The 21,609-nt window shown below is 38.4% G+C and overlaps 1 long non-coding RNA gene across 1 annotated transcript; it reads right to left on the reverse strand.

The window, feature by feature from the left end:
* Nucleotides 1–785: 785 nt before the first annotated feature.
* On the reverse strand, nucleotides 786–5,508 carry LOC143030622 (uncharacterized). The gene is made up of 3 exons (XR_012966920.1): nucleotides 5,082–5,508; nucleotides 1,621–1,776; nucleotides 786–1,385 (listed from the first exon to the last, which is right to left on the reverse strand). It is a non-coding gene; the product is annotated as an uncharacterized LOC143030622 (long non-coding RNA).
* Between the last annotated feature and the right edge of the window lie 16,101 nt (nucleotides 5,509–21,609).

Below are 21,609 nucleotides of genomic sequence, written 5' to 3' on the forward strand. Positions count from 1 at the left end.
GAATCACATAGATCACAATGGAAAGGCTTCTCTCCTGTGTGGGTCAGCATATGACGTTTGAGGTCGCCCTTTCGTGAGAAACATGCATTGCACAGGTCACATTGGAAGGGCTTCTCTCCAGTGTGTGTCATCATGTGACGTTTGAGATCATTCTTCCGTTGGAATGCTGCATTGCACTGGTCACATTGGAAAGGCTTTTCTCCTGTGTGGGTCATTATGTGAAATTTGAGATGATCCTTTAGTGAGAAAACAGAATGACACAGGTCACACTGGAAAGGCTTCTCTCCTGTGTGTGTCAGCATGTGATATTTGAGTTTACACTTTTGTGAGAAGGCAGATTCACACAGGTCACACTGGAAAGGCTTCTCTCCTGTGTGGATCATCATGTGACGTTCAAGATTACCCTTTTTGGAGAATGCAGAATCACATAGGTCACACTGGAATGGCTTCTCTCCTGTGTGGGTCATCATGTGACGTTCAAGATTACCTTTTTTTGAGAATGCAGAATCACACAGGTCACACTGGAAAGGCTTCTCTCCTGTGTGGGTCATTATGTGATATTTGAAATTACTTTTTTGTATGAAAGCTGCATCACATAAGTCACACTGGAAAGGCTTCTCTCCTGTATGGGTCATCATGTGCCTTTTGAGTTTATTCTTATGTGAGAAAGCTGCATCACACTGGTCACACTGAAAAGGCTTCTCTCCTGTGTGGGTCAGCACGTGACATTTAAGTTCCTTTTGTGAGAAAGCGGAATCACACAAGTCATACTGGAAAGGCTTCTCTCCTGTGTTGGTCATCATGTGACGTTCAAGAATACCCTTTTTTGAGAACGCAGAATCACACAGGTCACACTGGAAAGGCTTCTCTTAAGTGTGGGTCATTACATGACATTTAAGATTACCCTTTTGTGAGAATGCAGAATCACTCAATTCACACTAAAAAGGCCTCTCTCCTGTGTGGGTCATCGCATAATATTTAATCTCTTCAATATGAGTCAAATTCTCACAGGCAGCATCAGCTGACTGTTGTACAATTATGCATCACACTATTTGCATAGTAAAATGTAAAGTTAAAGCTGTATTATTCATTCTCTTTCACTCTGAATATCAATAACCACAGAAAATATGATCAAGTCAGTTCACAGAATATGGGGGTCACTCAGCTGCAACTACAAAATAAATATAATCAAGATGCCAATGCCGGCATCTTCATACACCCACTCACACCTCATGATGCCTGTGTAGGTGTCATTGTATGGATGGGGTTAAGATGACTCATGTGATAACTGCCACAGATGTCACACTGGATTCTCTTTGTTGAATGACAAGTATATGGAAGCTATGGATAGCTCTCCCAAAGAAATGTAGATGGTTACCCTCCTCCTGGAAAAAAAATTAATCTTTTGAGATGCGTAATGATAGGATTGTGGATATTTTGTACAAAAATAATTTCATGCTCAAGTCCCTTTGTACATAAACAGGCCACATGTACACTTCATCACCTAACATGAAATAGGTAGAAATACTTATATGGTTGTATGATATGCTGCATTCTACCCTTTCATTGGAAATACAGTTAAAATCATCAATGCTGGCAATATCATATACCCACTCACACCTCATAACACCTGCGTAGGCATCATTGTATGGAAGGGTTTAAGATGACTCATGTGAGTTGTGCCTCAGATTTCACACTGGATTCTCTTCGTCATATGACAAGTATATGGAAGCTATGGATAGCTCTTCCAAAGAAATGTTGACAGTTACCCTCCTCCTGGAAAAAAATTGATATGAATATCATCTAACTCTTTGGGATATGCAATAATAGGATTGTGGATATTTTGAACACAAATCATTTCATGCTCAAATCCCTTTGTACATAAACAGACCACTTGTACACTTCATCACCTTACATGAAATTGGTAGAAACACTAACATATATGGTCCTATGATATGTTGCATTCTACTCTTTCATTGGAAATACAGTGAAAATCATCAAACAGCTACTAACATGCAAACTAATACCACCACAACCAGAATGACTCAAATTTTGCTCTAGCTTTCTCATGTGGTCATGATATTTGGAAGGGAGAATGGCCCAGCTGGCTACAGCAGTCATATTTTAATAAAACTCCATAACAAGACTTGAATCCAAACATGAACTACTCTAGAAAGGCTTATTCAGCTCATTTCACTCATAAGTGGTCTGAGTCACAACATTAAAGATACATGGTGTACCCGTGTTGTTATCTTAGCATAATACAACATATAAAAGTTATTAAAGAATTTGTTGAGGTACTATCCATAATTTTTCTAGTCACATTTTGTAAAATACCTGTTAAGAAAATAATTATTATGTTCTCAGACAGAAACTACTATCAAAGATGTAACCCTAGTATATGTGCAAGTGGCGAGATGAAACTGTATGATGGAAGAATTCATGCTTCCATTATACTGGGTTTGTGTATTGTATACACAAACCCAGTCATCTTTCAGGAAACCTAATGTATCTAACCAGTTGTGACACTTGTACTTCTGGCAAAATATTTGTTTCCTCATTCTCTTTGAGGAAACTTTATAGTATCATCTCAATTTAAGTGTCCCTATCAAAATCAATGAATGTAAAGCTGGACATTTTGTAAGCTTTGGTCTAATTTGAGCATTTCCCACATTACTGTTTCTCAAATGGATGCTCTCCATATAAACACTACATACAAGAACATAATACTAGTGCATAAATATATACTATCACCAGCACGTATATCTGGTACACTGGTAGGACAGTGGGTTGTGTCAAAGAGTTGATTTGACAAATTTGTATTTGTTTACATTATAGTGAAAGAATATGACTGTGTCAGAGCACACACATTATAATGAATGGTTTACCACTTTTAGCATTTTCACTATAAGAAGTTATGTGTAAATAGGTATGGTATTGATATGATCAAATTTATAATCAATGACCAATATCAACAGCAGTCAAGTGGTGGCTGGTGGTAAGTAATTTGGATACATAGGTGGGCACCTTCTCATGGCTAGGCATGTGAAGCAGCATTTAGCTGTGGAAGGGCCACAGGGCTTTACTCAGTAAATGGGGTGAGATGTGTGGATGTGATAAGAATGTATCCCTTTGTTCTGAGTGTTTTTAACCAAAGTTATTTTATATTGTCCAAGCAAAAAATGGACCATGTGTGATTAGATATAAAAAACTATACATATGGTATTTTCACTTGTTGATGGTTACACATTTTGAGGTAACAGTGTTAAAAGGCATTAAATTCTGACAAGTGCAATTTGATTGAGGAGCACTTTATAAAATGTTTTTCTGGTTACTAGGAAATAAAGTCCATATAGCAACCAGTGTTATTAGTGGGGTTTCAATCAACAACTTTGCATCAGATTATTGAGAGTGGATAGCCTTATTCCAATCAGCCACCCAAAGAACTCAATGAGCATTGGAAGAGCATAATACCACTGTCGTCTATCACAGGGTTTCCAGTAATCATAATGTTTGATGGCAACAACAGTAGATCTGTGTCTCTCTTCATATAATTACTGCTTTTCCAGATAATATAACCGTCTTGTGTTATACATTCTCTGCATTAATAATAATTCTCATGGCGTGATATGAGCACCCTTTTCAAGAGTTAATGAAAGATTGGCAATATCAATATACGATTCTAAATATTGCTGCATCCTGCCGTTTTCTTTCAAAAGGCCCTTTCCTCATAAAAAGGGGATGGCAGAGTCAAAGTATACCTTTCACACATCCCACACCCTTTTGTTGGTCTTATGTTCCCCTAGTCAATTGTACAGATGTTGATCAAGCTTAGAATAATTTTAAAACTCTGTTCTTGGGTGTATTAGACAATATAGCTCCTGCAAAATCCATCAGAGTATAACAACATTCCGAGCCATGGTTTACTGGTGACATCTTGAATATGATCAAAAGGAGAGATAAGGCTTTAAGAGATTATAAGAAAGCAAAAGATCAATCTGTTTTTGCTATGTATAAGAAGTTACAGAACGAGGTTCAGGTTATGGGTTCAAATTATATACTTTTGTCCAATTCCTAGCAGCAACTATTAATTACTTGCCCCAGGAGTCCAAACACATGGCAAAGGTCCACCACATATCCTCCTATCAAGGATGTCAGATATTAATATTTCATAGTGTGATTCATGTCAGTCAGATATTAACTTCTACTGATAAACTCATGTTCTTTATTTTTCAAGGGATACTCCCACAATTAAATTTTGGTAGAAATATCATGAAAAGCCTATGGATTAATCTATAAAATAATTATTTCTGACACCCTTGAATGAAAAGTAAATTACCCTACCAATCTAATTTAACCTGTCACCTCCTATACAGATGTTGGGTTGGGTTAGGTTAGACTCACATCCCCCATCCCCTCCATCAACCACTTGACCCCAAAGTAACCAGACAAAACACCCAAAACACAAAGAGAACATTACAGAACTGTAATCAATAACATTTAGTGGTATTTTATCATTGAGAAAAGTTATGTCTGTATATTTACCAGATGTTATTTACTGATATCAAAGAGAAATTGGTGAGTTTTGGGTGATGCTCTGCTCCTACTGTATGAGTGTTTTGAGTCCATTTATTCTAATACAATACAAAAAAAAGTTTCACTTGACTGGCTGTTGATGCACTTCAAAACCTTATGACTAATAAGAAGTATCCATTTCCCTCACATTAGTAATAAACCAACTTCTGGTGAGTGAATGGTGTCATCAACAGGCACTTTGCTTCCACCTTGTGTTTGCCAAACATAACACTCAGACTGAGCAGTGTAACCCAAAACACTCCAATTTCTCTTTGATTTCAATAAATAATATCTGGTAAACACATTGACATAGCTTTTTAAATGATGGAATACTACTAAATGTTACTGTTTATAGTTCTGGAATGCTTTGGGTCACAAATTAGGTGTTTTGGGTATAGCACCCAAAACCATCGACCCACTACATAGGAAAAATTAATCTTTGAAATGCAAAAATGAAAATGAAAAACGTATCTGCGTGTTACTGGAATGATACAGAATGCAGTAACCTTTAAAACATGTTCACTCATTTGTAAATTTATGTTTACAGTAAATGAACGCCTAGCATACGTGAATGTAAACAGTGAACAAGAGTTTGATAAGCTGTCTTCAATCTGACTACGAGTTTGGCAGCGGCGCGGCGATCGGATCTAATACAAGCCAGGCACCACAAAGCAAGATCTAAGGATATAAGGTCTAACCACTTCCGACCGAATTTCGAGGGAGTTGGCGCAGCGGGCCCGTGAACGTCACCTGGCTGTTCAAAGTGGGGTTCACGGGTCCTATAGCTGTCAGTTGAAGCTGGTGCGTCGTTCGGGAATGTCGTTGCCTTCGCTCGCACCGCTCCACGCAATTAGTTATATTCTGACAAATATTATATAAAATATTATAGTTCCTGTCTATATATATGAATATATAATATATATGATATATAATATATATATATATATATATATATATATATATATAAAATATTATAGTTCCTGTCTTCCTTGGCGTTTCACAGTTTTCTTCAGTGTTTCACAAAGAGAAAACGGACCCAGCCTAATGACGTCAGAAGCTGCGCACAATAATTCAAACGGTCTGACCTGTATATTTAGACCTTGCCACAAAGCAAACTTGAAACGGGTTGCAGAACACTAGCCATTTCTCGCTGACATGCTGCTCATTTTTGTTACTTACTTTGGTGACAAATTCCCGCGTATCCCTCACAACAGGAATGTTTTATTGATTAGTTTTTGGGTAGCGGCAAACGCAAACATTAACAAAGTTTCCTGACATGTCTAATTTAGTTTTGTTTACAAACGATTCTATTACCGCGGTAGTCAAATGGAGACAAAATACCGATTTCACAATGTTCTAAAGCTTTGATAAGTGTATAGTGACAATTGAATATAGAAAATAAGATAAACATAAACAACAATACACACACTCAATTATTAACAATAATACCAATTGTGGCTCTTTTACTCATGTAAGTAGCAAGAGTCAGTAGCATGTTACTCTGGATACCAGCAATCCAAATGAGTGGCAGAAGCGAGTAGCATATTAACGAGAAATGCCGAGTGTGCCGCCACCACAAGAGAACCAGATTCAAACAAAATTGTCATTTCAATCAACAAAAAAGAGAAATTAGGAGGTAGCTCATCAAATGCACATTTCCCACACAAACTTCAACTGTGGCAAATACATTTGACTAAAACACAATGAGATGGTTTTCTCATCTTCAGAGCCCTTACATGCCTAACTGCCGCCCCGGGCCAAATTCTCAGTGACATAAGAACATAAGAATAAAGGAGACTGCAAGAGACCATAAGGCCTACACTAGGCAGCTCCGTATCCATCACCACCTGTCATCCCCATCCATAAAGTTGTCTAATCGTTTTTTAAAACAATTGATAGTTTCAGCGCTTACTACATGGTTACTAAGTTTATTCCATTCATCGACCACCCATATTAGAACTTAATGAAAGTATAACTGTAAAGATTTATAGTTCAGCAAATCTCCAGACCTCTAAACAAGGTTTCACTTTTCCATCTAGCATACGAATATACTACACAACGTAGAGAAAAAAAAATAGGCTAATTTCGCTTCAGAACTATTGTCACTTGTAACCACCAAAACAACGTAGGGGAAGGTGGGGTAAGACGGACCCCTTAAGAAAGAAATGAGTCTGGAAGCCACATTTTGATATTTTCTTAATGTTTTAGGGGTTGTGGTGGTACTTTGGGGTCTTATGATTCCAATACGCAACCTAGGTACGGTTATTTGAGGAAAAAATTTAAACTATGCTTAAAATAAAAAAGGTAACTTTTATTGTTTCCGAAAAAAGATGACGGGGTAAGACGGACCCCAGGGGTCCGTCTTACCCCGTCATTTTTTCGGGTACTTCCTAAGGGTTCATCATAATCCTCGACCAAAAAATAAGAAAAGAGATCCTTCCTGGAATAAATGACAAAGAAAATCCTTCTTTCAGCATCCTTTACCATCATACATTTGCTTCTGTGCCCATTTTACATCCTCTTCACTGTGCCCATTTTACATCCTCTTCACTCTCGCTACTGCTTTCATGAAGCCAGGATGGTCCAGCTTTTGCTTGTTGAGTTTTTGGTTTTATTTTCCTTTTTTCACGTTGTAGTTGCTTTGATATGATTGCTGTTTTATTTTTGGCTTCTATTTCTTTTTCTTTGCTAGACTGACCTCTTTTTCTTTTTTCTTCTGAACTTCTGTCTCGAGCTCATTCTTGTATGGGGATCCTGTCATGTTGAGGGGTCCCCCTTGAGTCCTAGGTCTTTTCTTTCGTGTCGTTATGGTCACCTTTGGCAAGGGAACAATTTCCTTGGGTGAACTACCTGGCCTGAACAGACTTGGTTTTTCAGGAACAGGAACAGCACATGGGTTTTTCGATATGTCAGCTACTTCCAGTTCAGGTTCATCCTCAGTGACCATGATAGGAGGGGCGACATGGTCGTTAGATCTTCCTCTTTCTGATCAGCATCTAATGGAGAGTCTGTTGGGTGTGCAGGTAAAAATGCAGCTTCTCCGAAAACATGCTTATTCAATGGGCAGATACCGGTTTTCTTAAACCCATTAATGGCTGTGTTTGGAACAGCAGCATGGAGATAGGCCTCACCAAACAAAGCACTTATTTTGTAGATTGTCACAAGTCTGCCAGGATTGTTTCTGAGGAATATTTCAACAGCCCTCACATAGTAGGCATTCAGTGGTTTCATAAATGAAACATCCAGTGGCTGCATTCGGTGACTGCAATGTGGTGGTAAAACAACAATCGTGACATAATTATCCCTGGCAAGATTGATAACATCAAGATTCTTGATATGGGTCATGTGTCCATCCATAATCAGCAATACTGGATCATTCACTGATGGCTTGGTGTGGGCAAGAAAGTGCTGAAACCATTCTGTAAAAATAGGGAGCTGCATCCACCCAGATGGATGACAGGCAAATCCGATTCCTGGTGGAGCACCATCCTTTAGTTCTTGCTTCATACGAACCCGTGGAAAGATGAGGAAATTCCTTGGAGGCTGCTTTCACACACATCTTTTTTTCTTTAACTGCAGATATTGCATTCTGCATTGCTTCTGTATTCCATCCCCCTCTATTACTTATCCTCACGTATTTCCGGGGCATCTACAAGGAAAAGAAAAAGAAAATGCTAAGTGTTTGTAAAATATTTAGAGTATGGGGTGAGATGGACCCCTCGGGGTCCATCTCACCCCATACGTAAATATTCGCATTATGCATTTTTTAATAAAACATCTATGTTTGATATATCATTTTATGGCACATACCTATAATGCACACACGATTGGCTATATGCAGCATGATTACTAAATTATTACAGCCAGTATATCAATGCAAAAAAATAATTATCTTACCTTCTCCAAATAACATCAGCACTGTCCAAAAACACAAACCTTCACATTGAGCGCAAATGTGGTACTGAACCTGGTTTCCGGTTCCACCCGCGTGAGTTACAGTTGATGTTGAGGACATCTAGCGGCAACAATCTTAATCATACCCTTTCTAATTCAAATTAGAGGGGAGGGTCCATCTCACCCCAGGGGTCCGTCTTACCCCACCTTCCCCTATACTGCCCCAAAAATTATTTTAATGGCAAAAAATAGAAAATATTTATGCATATACAAATACTAAACTAAATCATTAAGAGATAGAATTCAACATTTACAAGTAGGCTACAACTTTCGAACTTACCAAAATATTCGTGCCCAGTAACCTTGTTGATTGTTCCAAATTTTACCTACTTAAAAAAAAGTGACCCCCTCCCCATCACCACTTCGCACGTCTACCATCACTTGCTCATTATAGCTATTGGCTTGCGAAATAATCAAGCAACTTTTAATTTTTTTTATTTAATGCCCCTATCGCAGAAAGGATAAGGGGAAAATATTTTATATTCTGTTCATTCTAACGCAAAATTCGCATATGACGGTAATATATTCAGGGCTCCGTTGATCTTTTTATTATAATAATTTTGTCAGCCTTCTGGGCGGCATGTCCAGACAAAATTTCCGCCCCCCTCCTTAGATGTGCCGCCTCGGGGTATATGCACCCCACCCCCTCTAGATGTGCCGCCCCAGGGCATCTGCACCCCCCCCCCCCAATGTGAGGACCCAGCTTATTTTGTACACAGAGCTGTGAAGTCCGCACAAATTGAATGCACCGCCAGTACCTAACCGTATAATATTACTCAGTGGACCACTGTGTGTCTGAGATATGAGATGATGTTGTACATGAGGCAACAGGAAGGAATGTCAAGAATTTTGTTAAAATTGATGGTACATCCTCTTTGAAATATCTCACACAAATGCACAGGTGCTTTGTAACTGAAACATCAGTCGACTCATCAATGATAAATGAGGTTTGTTTTATGACCTTGGAAGACAAGGGTGTCTGTGTAACAAAAACAAATGTGTTTTGCTAAATGAAATGGTGATTTAGCGGGGGAGGTAAAGTCTCTGCTGGACTTTGTGGTTTTATTTGCAGGTACGAAGATTATGTACAATGAGAGATAAAGGGAGAGTGTCTTCCTACCTCTACTAACTAGGTCCTTGACCTAGAGAGTCCTCCTGCCAGGCCTTGACTTAGGCGGTCCTAGTGCTAGGTACGTTACCTTGACATTCCTAGTGCTGGGTCTTGACTTCGGCAATGTTCCTGTCAGATACTTGACCTGGGCAGTCCCTAGTGCCAGGTACATAACCTAGGACCTTGTGCCGGCCCTTGACCTCGGCAATCCTCTCTTCAACGGTGTAGCCATTCCTAATAAAGGGAGAGGGGGTAGGTTTTGTGGGTTGCCGTGAGATGTGTTACTCATCAAATACAAGTTAGTTCCGTTACATAGGATTTAGTTGTATGGTTGGTGGGCGTGGGTAGATATGGTGTGTATATATTAAGTTACGGTAACGTAACTGGGGTAGGTATAAGAAAGGTTCAATAGGTCTGATGAAATTAAGTATCTCGTGTGGTGACACTGCGGGGGCGTCCTGTTGTTGTCTTACATTGCATTAGGTGTTTTGGGATTGGAAAATTGGTGAGGTCTGCAAGACTGGGGGTCTTGCCAAAGACGAGTACTATGTTGCATGTTTGTGGATCACGGGCATGGTTAATGGTTAGTGGGGGTTACAGTATAGCATTAGTGAAAATAATGGTGCATTTTCTTCTCAGGTGTTTCATAGCATGCAGAAAAATGTATATATTTCTATATTATTTCTTCTAAGTGATCTGTTGCCACTTGCTGTTGTCGTTCCTTACACTGGCCGAGCAGTCCTGTCTTCCTGAGGAACACCATGGTTGAAACGGGATTTTTCCACAAATCCTTTACAGAATGTATATTGTGTTGTAGGCGTGCGGGATTGTGTTCAATGCATTCTTCCATTATGCGATGTATAGTATGAGACGAAATGTTATATCTTGGACAGTCATTCAGTCTCTTCTTGTAGCTTAGAAGGGCTGGATGATGGCCAACTTGCAGTCTGGCCAGGTGAACTCTTGTGTTATTTCTGTTTAGTCCAGTTTTATGTAATGTTTTGCCACTTGAAGTGGGAACCCTTTGTGCTTGCTGCCCCGGGATCCACTATGGCTCTCGACCGCCTTGTGCACAGGCACCCATACAACAAAGGCTCTAAACTTTTTTTCCGTTCATCATTTTAACATCTCTATGACCATCAACACCCATAACTGTAATAAAGAATCACAATGACATGCTTGTATTTAGGATACCCTTCAGCACTAGAACCAGGGCCCCGACATAGGTAAGTGTGTAACCATTACTAACCATCACCTACCACGCACGTGATCCACACGCTTGCACCATGGCACTACCTCCCCCTCTAGCTGACCTGCTTTCCCAGAACAACCACCTTACCACAGAAAACATCTAACGCAGCAGAAATCAGACAAACAAGATATTGCTGCCAAATGTCACCAGACTAACCCATTAAACCCCCTTTATTATACCTATCCCTATTATATTACCCATAAGCTAACATATATATATATACATATACATATATATATATGTATATATATGTATATATATATATATATATGGGTATGTTTAAGACAGATTGAACATTTTTAGAAGCTCCACCATGGGATACGAACCCTGACCCGTGCGTCGAAAATCACGAGGTCAAGACGCTAGCAACCATGCTACGGTGATGGTTCAAAAGGACTGTACTAGTCCCCGACCACGCTTCACGTAACAATGGAAGATCTAGTCTCAATTTCATCTAATCCCGTATTAGGCGAGCCCTCCGACAAGTTGGGTATGTTTAAGACAGATTGAACATTTTTAGAAGCTCCACCATGGGATACGAACCCTGACCCGTGCGTCGAAAATCACCAGGTCAAGACGCTAGCAACCATGCTACGGTGATGGTTCAAAAGGACTGTACTAGTCCCCGACCACGCTTCACGTAACAATGGAAGATCTAGTCTCAATTTCATCTAATCCCGTATTAGGCGAGCCCTCCGACAAGTTGGGTATGTTTAAGACAGATTGAACATTTTTAGAAGCTCCACCATGGGATACGAACCCTGACCCGTGCGTCTATGTTTCCTCCTCCACAATTGAAAACTTGTTCTTGGATGTCGTCAAGAGCATCGAGGTATATTTCGTCGTTGTAATCCTTCAACCCTCTAAGATATAGAAAATCACTCGAGAAGAGATCCTTTGTTTCTTCCCAGATATCTTTCTGGTCTTCTAGATCCGAGAACACTAACATGCTAACGTAAGTCGAACGAAGTTCTTTGCGGTCATTTGTGTAGTTTATTATCTCCAGGATAGTCTGTTTCCAAGTCTCTTCATCTTTTAAAAGACCCATAGCCTTAACGGCTTCCCTGTAAGTTCCGTAGAGTACACCGTCCACCATCCTGAGGTCTTCGAAGGATTTGGGACCTCTCTTGTGGGTTAGAAGCATTCTCATATAGAACAGTTCTACTGTCTTGTTCGTTACAGCTCTTATCCTTCCAATAGCGTGAGTGTTACCTTTCCTTTCCTCCCAACATGATTTCGGAATGCTGTACTTGAAGTAAGCAGCTACTTCGTTGTAAGTTAGGGTGGCTGCGTATTCGTTAACGCTACATAATTTGAAAAATGCTGTCAACTGAGTGTCTCTGTTTGCCTTCTTTTTTATGTCTGCCTTTGAGGAATCGGCGTTGAAGAATACTTCGTTTTCGTCCTTTAAATGGAGGTCCAGATTCATAACAGGAGGGTAACTACTGTGTATGGGGAATCTGAATATCTTCCAAGTTGCTTCGTTGGAGTTAACGAATCTTGCATCCGTGAAGTTCTTAATTTCATTGATTTCTTCGGTTCCCTCGGTTTTAGTGAATAGAACTCTGTCACATCCTTTGTTGACGTACTTTGTAACGTACGCTATAGCCTTAATAGAATTTGAACACTCTACGTTTATGTGCGAGTTAAATCTCAAGCAAAGATAGGGGTTGTAAGGCACCACCCATGAGTTGTCGATAGTTACTTCCTGTTCCTTTAACTTTTTCACAAAGGAGAAACCTCCTTCTCCCACAGCTCTTCTCCTGTAGAGAGGGTAGCCGTTGTTTCCGAATTTTATCGTTGAACGGCACTGTTTCGGAAAATCTTTCTGGCACGTCCCTCTATCGTTTTTCTTCCCATTACAACACACGGAGCTTTCATCGTAGCCTATGCACGGTCCGTGTATCATGTTAGTGGTAACAATATCATACAGTTCTGGGTGTTTTTTCTTGTCGGGTATCTTGGCGGATATTAGGCTCGAAACGGTATTTTCAGTCACTTTACGTTTCATCCATAGAAGAATGTGAACGTGAGGCAAGCCTCTTTTCTGCCACTCAATGCTGTACAAATGAGCTGAGACTTCTCCGAATATTTTATCTGTTAATAACTCTCTCATTAGTTGGTCTACCTTGAGTTTAAAAACACGACTAACTATATCTGGACGATTACAGATGTTAATAGTGTCGCCGTATAGTGTCAATTCTTTCCATTTCGGATTCATAGTGAAAGTTATGAAAAAATCCGGAGAACCGTATCTTGACACAAAACTTAACGCATCCTGTTGCCTCTCTTTCATGTATCTCGGGCCTCCCACGAAACACTTAGGAAGTAGCACTCGTTGTCCTTTATGGGCTGAATCACTCTTAAGAATATCGGACCTCTCTTTTCTGATTTCATGTTGGTTAAAACGGATATAATCTAATCGATTTGATTCAGCCTTCACGTAACAGTCAATAACGAACCTCTGGAACAGTGTTCGACATTGAAAGAGAGCTGTGAAACAGTTCTCTCTTTCCATAAACATAGAAGCGTAATATGCGCACGGAGAAATCTTCTTCTCGTTCCCAGCTTTTTTAGCCTTCAGAGACCGCAAAAGATACGTGTAACCCATATCTCCGTTGGGTATCAATAAAGGGTACTGGAACGGATCATAAAAGAAACTGGTGTGATCCACAAACCTAATTTTATATTTCGAATCCTTCTTGGGACTGGTTATCTTTATTAAAAGAGGATCGTGCTCGTCGTCTAGATTCACTATACCACCCACAGTCACATTTGATGTCGGAAGGTGGTAAACTCCTTTATGTTCCTTCGTTTCAAAGTTTTCAACCGCTTTAAGTTGGAGATTCATTTGTGGTATCTCTTTATGCTTTTCAATATGCAATGCTATCAGTTCCCTGGAGTTTTCTATTTCATACTATATCTGTCTTAAACACTTTTTGTTTTCGAGAAGGTTGTTTATTATTATACGATTTTTCTCCTCGTTCTCGTTGTACTCTCTTTCTTCTATTTCTCTTCTGGATTTATTTTTCTCCTCGCTTATAGGTGCTTCCAAAAACAACATAGAGACTTTATAGGTTATGAGTCTAATTTTTTACACAATACAGTTATAGAAAAAGATATATAAGAAGTTATCGACAACCCCGTTAGGTCTTCTCCGTGTTAAGTCCTTTACGTCTCCGTTGGAAAACTTTTCTTCGTCCGAAAACATACCTCGAGTCTCCTTGTCTCCCACTAATAACTCTGCCCTCACATAACTGGTTCTGTGGTATATAGCACCCTTTATCTTGTACACCATAGCTTTTTCAGCTGCATTTTCCAATTTCTTGGATGTTGCAAAGGAACTGAAACTAAAGACAGTATTAAACCCGATTGTGTTCTTAAGAAATCTTTTAGAAAGAGGGGTAACACCTTCAAATAGTGATTTGAACTCTTCGTTTTTTATTTCAGAGGGTTTCACAGCTGGGATTTGTCCCGATCTACAACACAAACCCTCTGTCTCCCTTTTCCACCTTAAAGCATCACAGTACTTGCACTTTACGTCGCCAAGTTTTCCGATGCTGTGTTCCACAACGTCGTAGGTGTCCCTTATTCGTGCTTTCAAACCACTACAGTCTTCTTCGTAATCCGTCATTTCAAGCTTTATCCCCCCTTCCCAATGTTCCTTCTTTTCCTCCCGGACTTTTTCGAGTAACTTCTTATCTTCTTCTGTTACTAACATTATTCCTTTCTCTTGTCTTGCTAGTATCTCTTTGTATTTCTTCATTTTCTCTCTGTTATTTTCTCTATTGGCTCTAAACGTCTCTGTCTCGAGAAGTCTTTGTTCCCTCTCTTCCTTTTTCCTCCTTGAAGCTTCTACGGCCTCGAGTCTCTTTCTCTCTAATTCCTTCGCCTTTGCTGTAGCTTCTCTTTCCTTTTCTTCGGCTAACTTCTTCTTTCGTTCAGCTTCCTCCTTTCTCCGCTCTGTTCTTTCTTTCTCTTCTGCTTCTAACTGTATTCTTTTCTTCTTCTGTTCTGTTTCTCTTTGGACCTTCTTTATAGCGTGTTTGTTCCTCTTTTCAGCCACTTTGTACTTCTTAAAGATCCGTTCAAGGTAGTGCTTCTGGTACGTCTTATAGCACCACTTTCCTCCGTTATTGGCATAACTCTTGTATCCCGCAAAGTAATGCTTAATGAAATTATCTGACGTTTCTTCATTAATCGCTTCTTCCAATAAGGGAATGGAGTCGAAAAGAGAATCTTCGTATTCATAGTCCTTACTATCTCGAAGAATCTTGTTGAGAGACAGAGTTTTCCGATGAAACTCTTTAATGTCCTTCTCCAACCAGAAACGTTGGTTATCAGCGTATAGAGAAGGGAATAAAGAAGAGTGCTCTGCTGTTAACTTGTTGAAAAGCGCTTTATTGTTTTGTACATTTTTCTTGTCTTGGCTCTTCTTCGTGGTGACCCAACTCCAGAAATGTCGTATCCTCCTCTTTCTATTAGATTAATTTTCTTTAGCCATTTAACGATAACCAACTCCGAGAAGGGGGCCGTAGTTCAGAAACCCCAACCCGTTAACTTTCAAATGTATGCTTACAGCTAGGCCGGCGGGGTGTCCCAGAAACACAATGGAAGTCGCAGACACCCCCGGGCCGGCCGACTCAGATTGGGAGCGCTCCAGAATTTTTTTTAGAGAGTTATATATATATATATATATATACATATATATATATATATATATATATATATATATATATCACACAGGAAACCCACAGTCGGAGAAAATAAACTTCGAATAAAGAAGAATCCTATATTTCGGCTATCAACTATAGCCCTCTTCAGGAAAGTACATATGACAGAGGACAAAGGGGACATCTTTATTCGAAGTTTATTTTCTCCGACTGTGGGTTTCCTGTGAATTGTAGCTTATAAGTCCCCTTTGTCCTCTGTCTTATGTACTTTCCTGAAGAGGGCTAAAGTTGATAGCCGAAATATAGGATTCTTCTTTATTCGAAGTTTATTTTCTACGACTGTGGGTTTCCTGTGTGTCATTTACAAATGTGCTACTACATTTCTGTTTGGCTATATATATATATGTATATATATATATATATATATATAATATATATATATAATATGTATTATATATATATGTATATATATATATATATATATATATATACATACATACATACATACATATACCAAAGGTATAGATATCACTCCCACCCATTTCATTTTACTATATATTCCACAAATTAAAAAGAATAAGTCTTAGTACACATAGTCATCAATGAAAAAAAAATCTAGAGAACAGCACAATTCACCAAATTAATTTTGGTCACAGACAGCCTGATTACAATTTTTTTTATCTAATTTATAAATGCCATTACTGATATTAAGATTAGAACCTTCAGACTTTTTTATAATACTACTCTCTATTATGCTTCTATTGACAAATGAATTACAAGATATAATAACGGAAGCATTAGTCCAATCAATACAATGATTGACATTTTTAATGTGAACAAATAGAGCATTGGATTCTTGTGCTGTTTTAACACTATATTTATGTTGTTTAATTCTGGTTGATAGTTCTTTGCCCGTTTGTATATACACAAGTTCATTACACCATTACAGATGCCCCCTCTTTTAGTCTCTTCATTGCAACAAACTTTTATTATAAGTCCTGGATTTAATTGGGTATTATCTTTCATTTTTTGAAGGTATATGTGACTAGTCGGTAGGAATTGGGAAAATTGCATTCTTCACTCTACGCCTCCATCACGTCATGAGGACATGTTCGTATAAATGAACCGATTAGGAACCTTAATTTTTGGTGGAGAAAAAATTCCCACCACCCAGTTCAGGATTTCAGTAGAGAAGCGTTTTTAGGGTTTTAGATCACTTGAAACATTCCACCACAAAACGAGGTAGAGAAACCCTAGCTTAAATTACGAAGTGGTAGGCGGGGACTCCAACATGGATGCAAACACAATCATAAATGCCTGGAGTCTATAACGCGTGGGGGTAGGCATTCAACTACGAGTCCGCCCATTGGTAGGTATCTTCAAGTGTATTAGTAGAAAATATTGGAGATTATGGAAAATTTTGAAATATAGTAGTTAGCCAATTTATATACGTATTCAACTACGAGTCCATCCATTGGCAGATATGATAGGGAGTTAGGAAAACCACAAAGACAACACGTTTACACTAGTAGCTAGGAAGAAGGGATCACCAAGAACCATGCGTGTCCGGACGTGGAAACCAATAAAAACCGTTGTAAATGAAAGGGACTGTGGCCGAGAGTTGCCTTCTCCCAACGATAAATTAATAAATTGTTGGATGTACTATGTTAGATATCATGGGATAGAGCCAAATCAGTGATTATTATTATGCGTAGAAATATAATGATAAAAGGTGGCCGGAAGGTTTAGCGACGTAATCTCACATATAACACTCGTGCCATTGAGAGCGTTAAATACTTAACACCCACGTGACTTCTGTATTCGTAGGTTCTTCTTCTCTGGTAATCCAAGGTAAAAATTTTGGCGTTACATACCTATCCCCAATCCAATGTCTTCTGTGGATGGAAAGTACGCATTACTTGTACCATACCTATGTAACACTGAGGAGTTATATGTTTCAAGCGTTGTGAAAAATCCAAATAACCTTTATGTCATAGATTAGTAAAACAAACTTCATTTAGATTTGAACCTTTTTATTTCCCTTTGCTCTCGACCCCGCGAATGCAACGTAACACACAAACGGCCTAAAAGGGGAGAATGGAATAAAACCGTGTGATGTCCACAAATTACCACGTATTCTAAAATATTGATCCTCATAGTTGGGATGGTGGGAGCGAAACACAAACAAACATATTTTGTTCTGAATGAATTACTGTTATTCGTGGTATTCGGGACCGGACATAGTTTTGTTCCCATGAAGGAGTAATCTACATCACGCCCAGTCATTAATAAAAAACTAGTTGCCATACCATTATGATCTGTGTCCCACAATGCCCTCACCTGTTTTTATTTCTATTGAACACACTGTATTCACCTAAACATTTTATACAGAGAAGGAGCAACGCTCGTCGGGTTCCGTATCTGATTTTTGTAATACCTGGCCTCAAATTCATGTACAATTCCAACCTAATCTACATCTTTGATTTCCAATTATCATATTTGGACTTGAACTCGCGTATTGTTTCAGCTTGGGCTATATCACTTCCTAAGCTATTCCAAATATTTATGCATCCACATGGAAATCTGTATTTCTTCACATGCTTTACACATGTGGTCTTTCTTAATTTCTTAAGACCTCTTATTTTTAATCAGATCTTTTCTGTCAATGCAATCCATCCCCTTTAGTGACCTGAACACTATAATCATATCACCTCTTTCTCTTTGATCTTTCAAAGTTGGCAGACCCAATGCTTTTTAGTCTTTCCATTCAATCTTTCACTATAGTGCTGGTTAGTGATACCAGTCTATAATTAAGTGGTGTCTCCCTGTTTCCACCTATGTGAATTGTCACCACATTTGACCTTTTCCAATCAAGCAGCACAACGCATTCTTTCAATGAACACGTAACAAGACTGTGAATCTTGTCCACTAGTTGTTCCTTACATTCTTTAACCCATTCAACTCCGATGACAAGATGTCTTGTCATTTGGTCAAATAAAACAAAAAATCATAAAACACCAAAATGTTTGATCAAACACCAGAAAAATATGGCGTCAATCCTCGCTTCGCTCGCAGCGAAGCGAGGACTGACGTCATATTTTTCTGGTGTTTGATCAAACATTTTGGTGTTTTATGATTTTTTGTTTTATTTGACCAAATGACAAGACATCTTGTCATCGGAGTTGAATGAGTTAAAAATCCAGTTTGCGATCCAGTCAGGTCTTGAAGCTTTTGTCACCTCCGATGACCGCACACTTCTACGTTTATATCTTCTAAGTCTGCTTTTTTCGTCCCCTTCACTTTCCTCCTAGAAAAAGTGCTCTCTTTTGTGAAGACCAATTGGAAACTGACAAGTTTACTTTGCAGCTTTCATTCTATGTGGAGAAGTTGAGAGACTGAACTATCCATTATTGTCAACATATTATGTAGATATTTGATACACACCCTCATTATCCATTCTCATTTGTTTGTTTCTTATAATTCCAAACCTAAACATTCTATACTAATTTACAGATAGAAGGGTTTCCTTCTTCAGAGCTTGTGGTCTCACTTGATAACCAAACAGTAACTCATGAACAAGTTGATCACATTAAACTAGTGTGTTTCATGTCATGGACATGGATTAAATCAGCAATTGATAAAGTGAGTGTAGTCTGTAAGTAATGTGTTTAGGTAATGTAACAAAATAGTATTTAACTTTTGTTTCCTTTATTGTGAATTTTCACAATACTAGTGAATGGTACTACAATAATTAATTTGTGTTTGTTTACTTATCTATATAATTTATTTGTTTTAGACAGATCGAGTGGGATTCCACTGGTTCTCAAGCTTAAATCAAACCATTTCAAACAAATATAAATTCAGATACTGAACAGACTTTGGACCTTGTGGTCCCATAAAATATTCACTAAAACCGACAGGAGTATGTCAAATAAATAATAATAAAAAATCATAAAGTGCTTGTTCTTACAGAGCATCTGTGTTTAACAAACTTGGAAGAAAGCGTAAAAAAGAGCCATTTATATATATTTTTTCGGGAGGTATATTACATTCATTTCCGCCTTGAATGTCATAGGTCTGAGTTTGAATCTAACAAACATCTCTCCACAGCTTCAGTCTTTAGTGAGAAATGTGCAATGCAATGTCACACTAGAAAAGTTTTGCTCTTGCATGAATTATCATGGGACCTGAAAGCATCTTACGAGAAAATTGCACCGCGCAAGTCACACTGGAAAGACTTCTTTCCTATATTGATCATGTGGGGCGTCACATGGTATTTCAGAGCCCCCCTTACATGAGATCACAACTTAGTTAGATTCAAACTCCTAAACAATTTTAGAATAGATACTTGTGTTTCTAAAATATCCGATTTCAGTAAAGCTCAGTTCATAGGACTACGTCAGGAGCTTCAGCTTACAGATTGGGAGGCAAAATTAAACAAAAGACCTGTCGATCAGATGTGGGAAATACTTCAAAATACGCTCACTAAGATGATTCAAACTTACATTCCTTTTAAGGACAGACGTCCCCCAAATCAGGCTCGCCCAAAGTGGCTCGACGAAGAAACTGAAAAAAGTATTGCTAAAAAGAGACAGGCTTATAAGGAATATAAGTGCTCGGGTGCATCTAATGACTATGAAAGTTATGTATCAATACAGAGAGATTTAAAAAAGACAATAAGAAAAAGAAAATGACGATACGAAATGAACATCGCTGATAAATCCAAAGAGAATCCCAAAGAATTCTATAGTTACATTAGAGATAAAAAGGTTGTTAGGAATCACATTGGTCCACTATTATCTGATGACGATCAACTTGAATAGTGAAATGAAGGAATGTGTAATATCTTAAACAATTATTTTAGCTCGGTATTCGTAAACGAAACACCCACCTCAAAGTGAACTCCAAACTGAAACCTGTGAAAAGTCTGGGGTAAACTTACTCACTACGGTAAATATAACAAAATAAAAAATTAAAAGGTGTATAGATAAACTCAAAGTTAATAAAACACCAGGGCCTGGCGGTTGGCATCCAAGAATCTTAAAGGAAATGAAAAATGAGATTGTTGTTCCATTAGAAATTATTTTAAAGAAATCCATCATATCCGGAGATGTCCCAAGAGAATGGAACCTAGCTAACGTTACTCCCATATTCCAAAAAGGTGACAAAAAGAAGCCAAATAACTATAGGCCTATAAGTTTGACTTCAATCGTAGGAAAAATAATGGAAACCATCATCAGAGATGCTATCGAACATCATGTAGAAAGTAACCGTTTGATAAATGATAGCCAGCATGGTTTCAGACGGAAACGTTCTTGCGTGACTAACTTACTCGAATTCTACAACACAGTTATCTCGAATTATGACAAAAGAAACAATATAGATTAAATATATCTAGACTTTGCAAAATATTTTGATACCGTCCCACACGAAAGACTACTTACTAAATTAGCTTTACACGGAATAAGTGGTAGCCTATTAGGTTGGACTAGTAATTGGTTGAATGGTCGAAAACAGAGAGTTGTTTTAAATGGAAAAACTTCTAGATGGAAAATGTTACAAGTGGAGTTCCTCAGGGTTCCGTTCTTGGGCCACTTCTATTCATAGTATATATAAATGATATAGACCATGGACTAAAATCTACTGTTTCCAAATTTGCTGATGATACAAAACTGTGCGGAGTGGCAAATGATCACTCAAACCATGTAGATATTCAAGAAGGTTTAGATAAATTACAGCAATGGTCTGAAAAGTGACTAATGAAATTTAACACAAGTAAATGCAAGGTAATGCACATAGTTAAAAATAACAGTAAGTACGATTACAAGTTATTTGGAAATTCGTTAACAAAAGTGGATAGTGAAAAAGATCTCGGCGTAATTATCAGTAACGACCTCAAATCATCCAAGCAGTGTATTTCAGCCTCTGAGAAAGCAAATGAGATTCTAGGACTGATTGCGCGATCTTTTGATTTCAAAAGTACATCACTCATTAACAAGCTATATAAATCGTTAGTTCGTCCACATTTGGAATATGCTGTTTCC

Source organism: Oratosquilla oratoria, chromosome 12, assembly GCF_046742065.1.
Source record: "Oratosquilla oratoria isolate Oo_2021 chromosome 12, ASM4674206v1, whole genome shotgun sequence".
Taxonomy (NCBI): Eukaryota; Metazoa; Arthropoda; class Malacostraca; order Stomatopoda; family Squillidae; genus Oratosquilla; species Oratosquilla oratoria.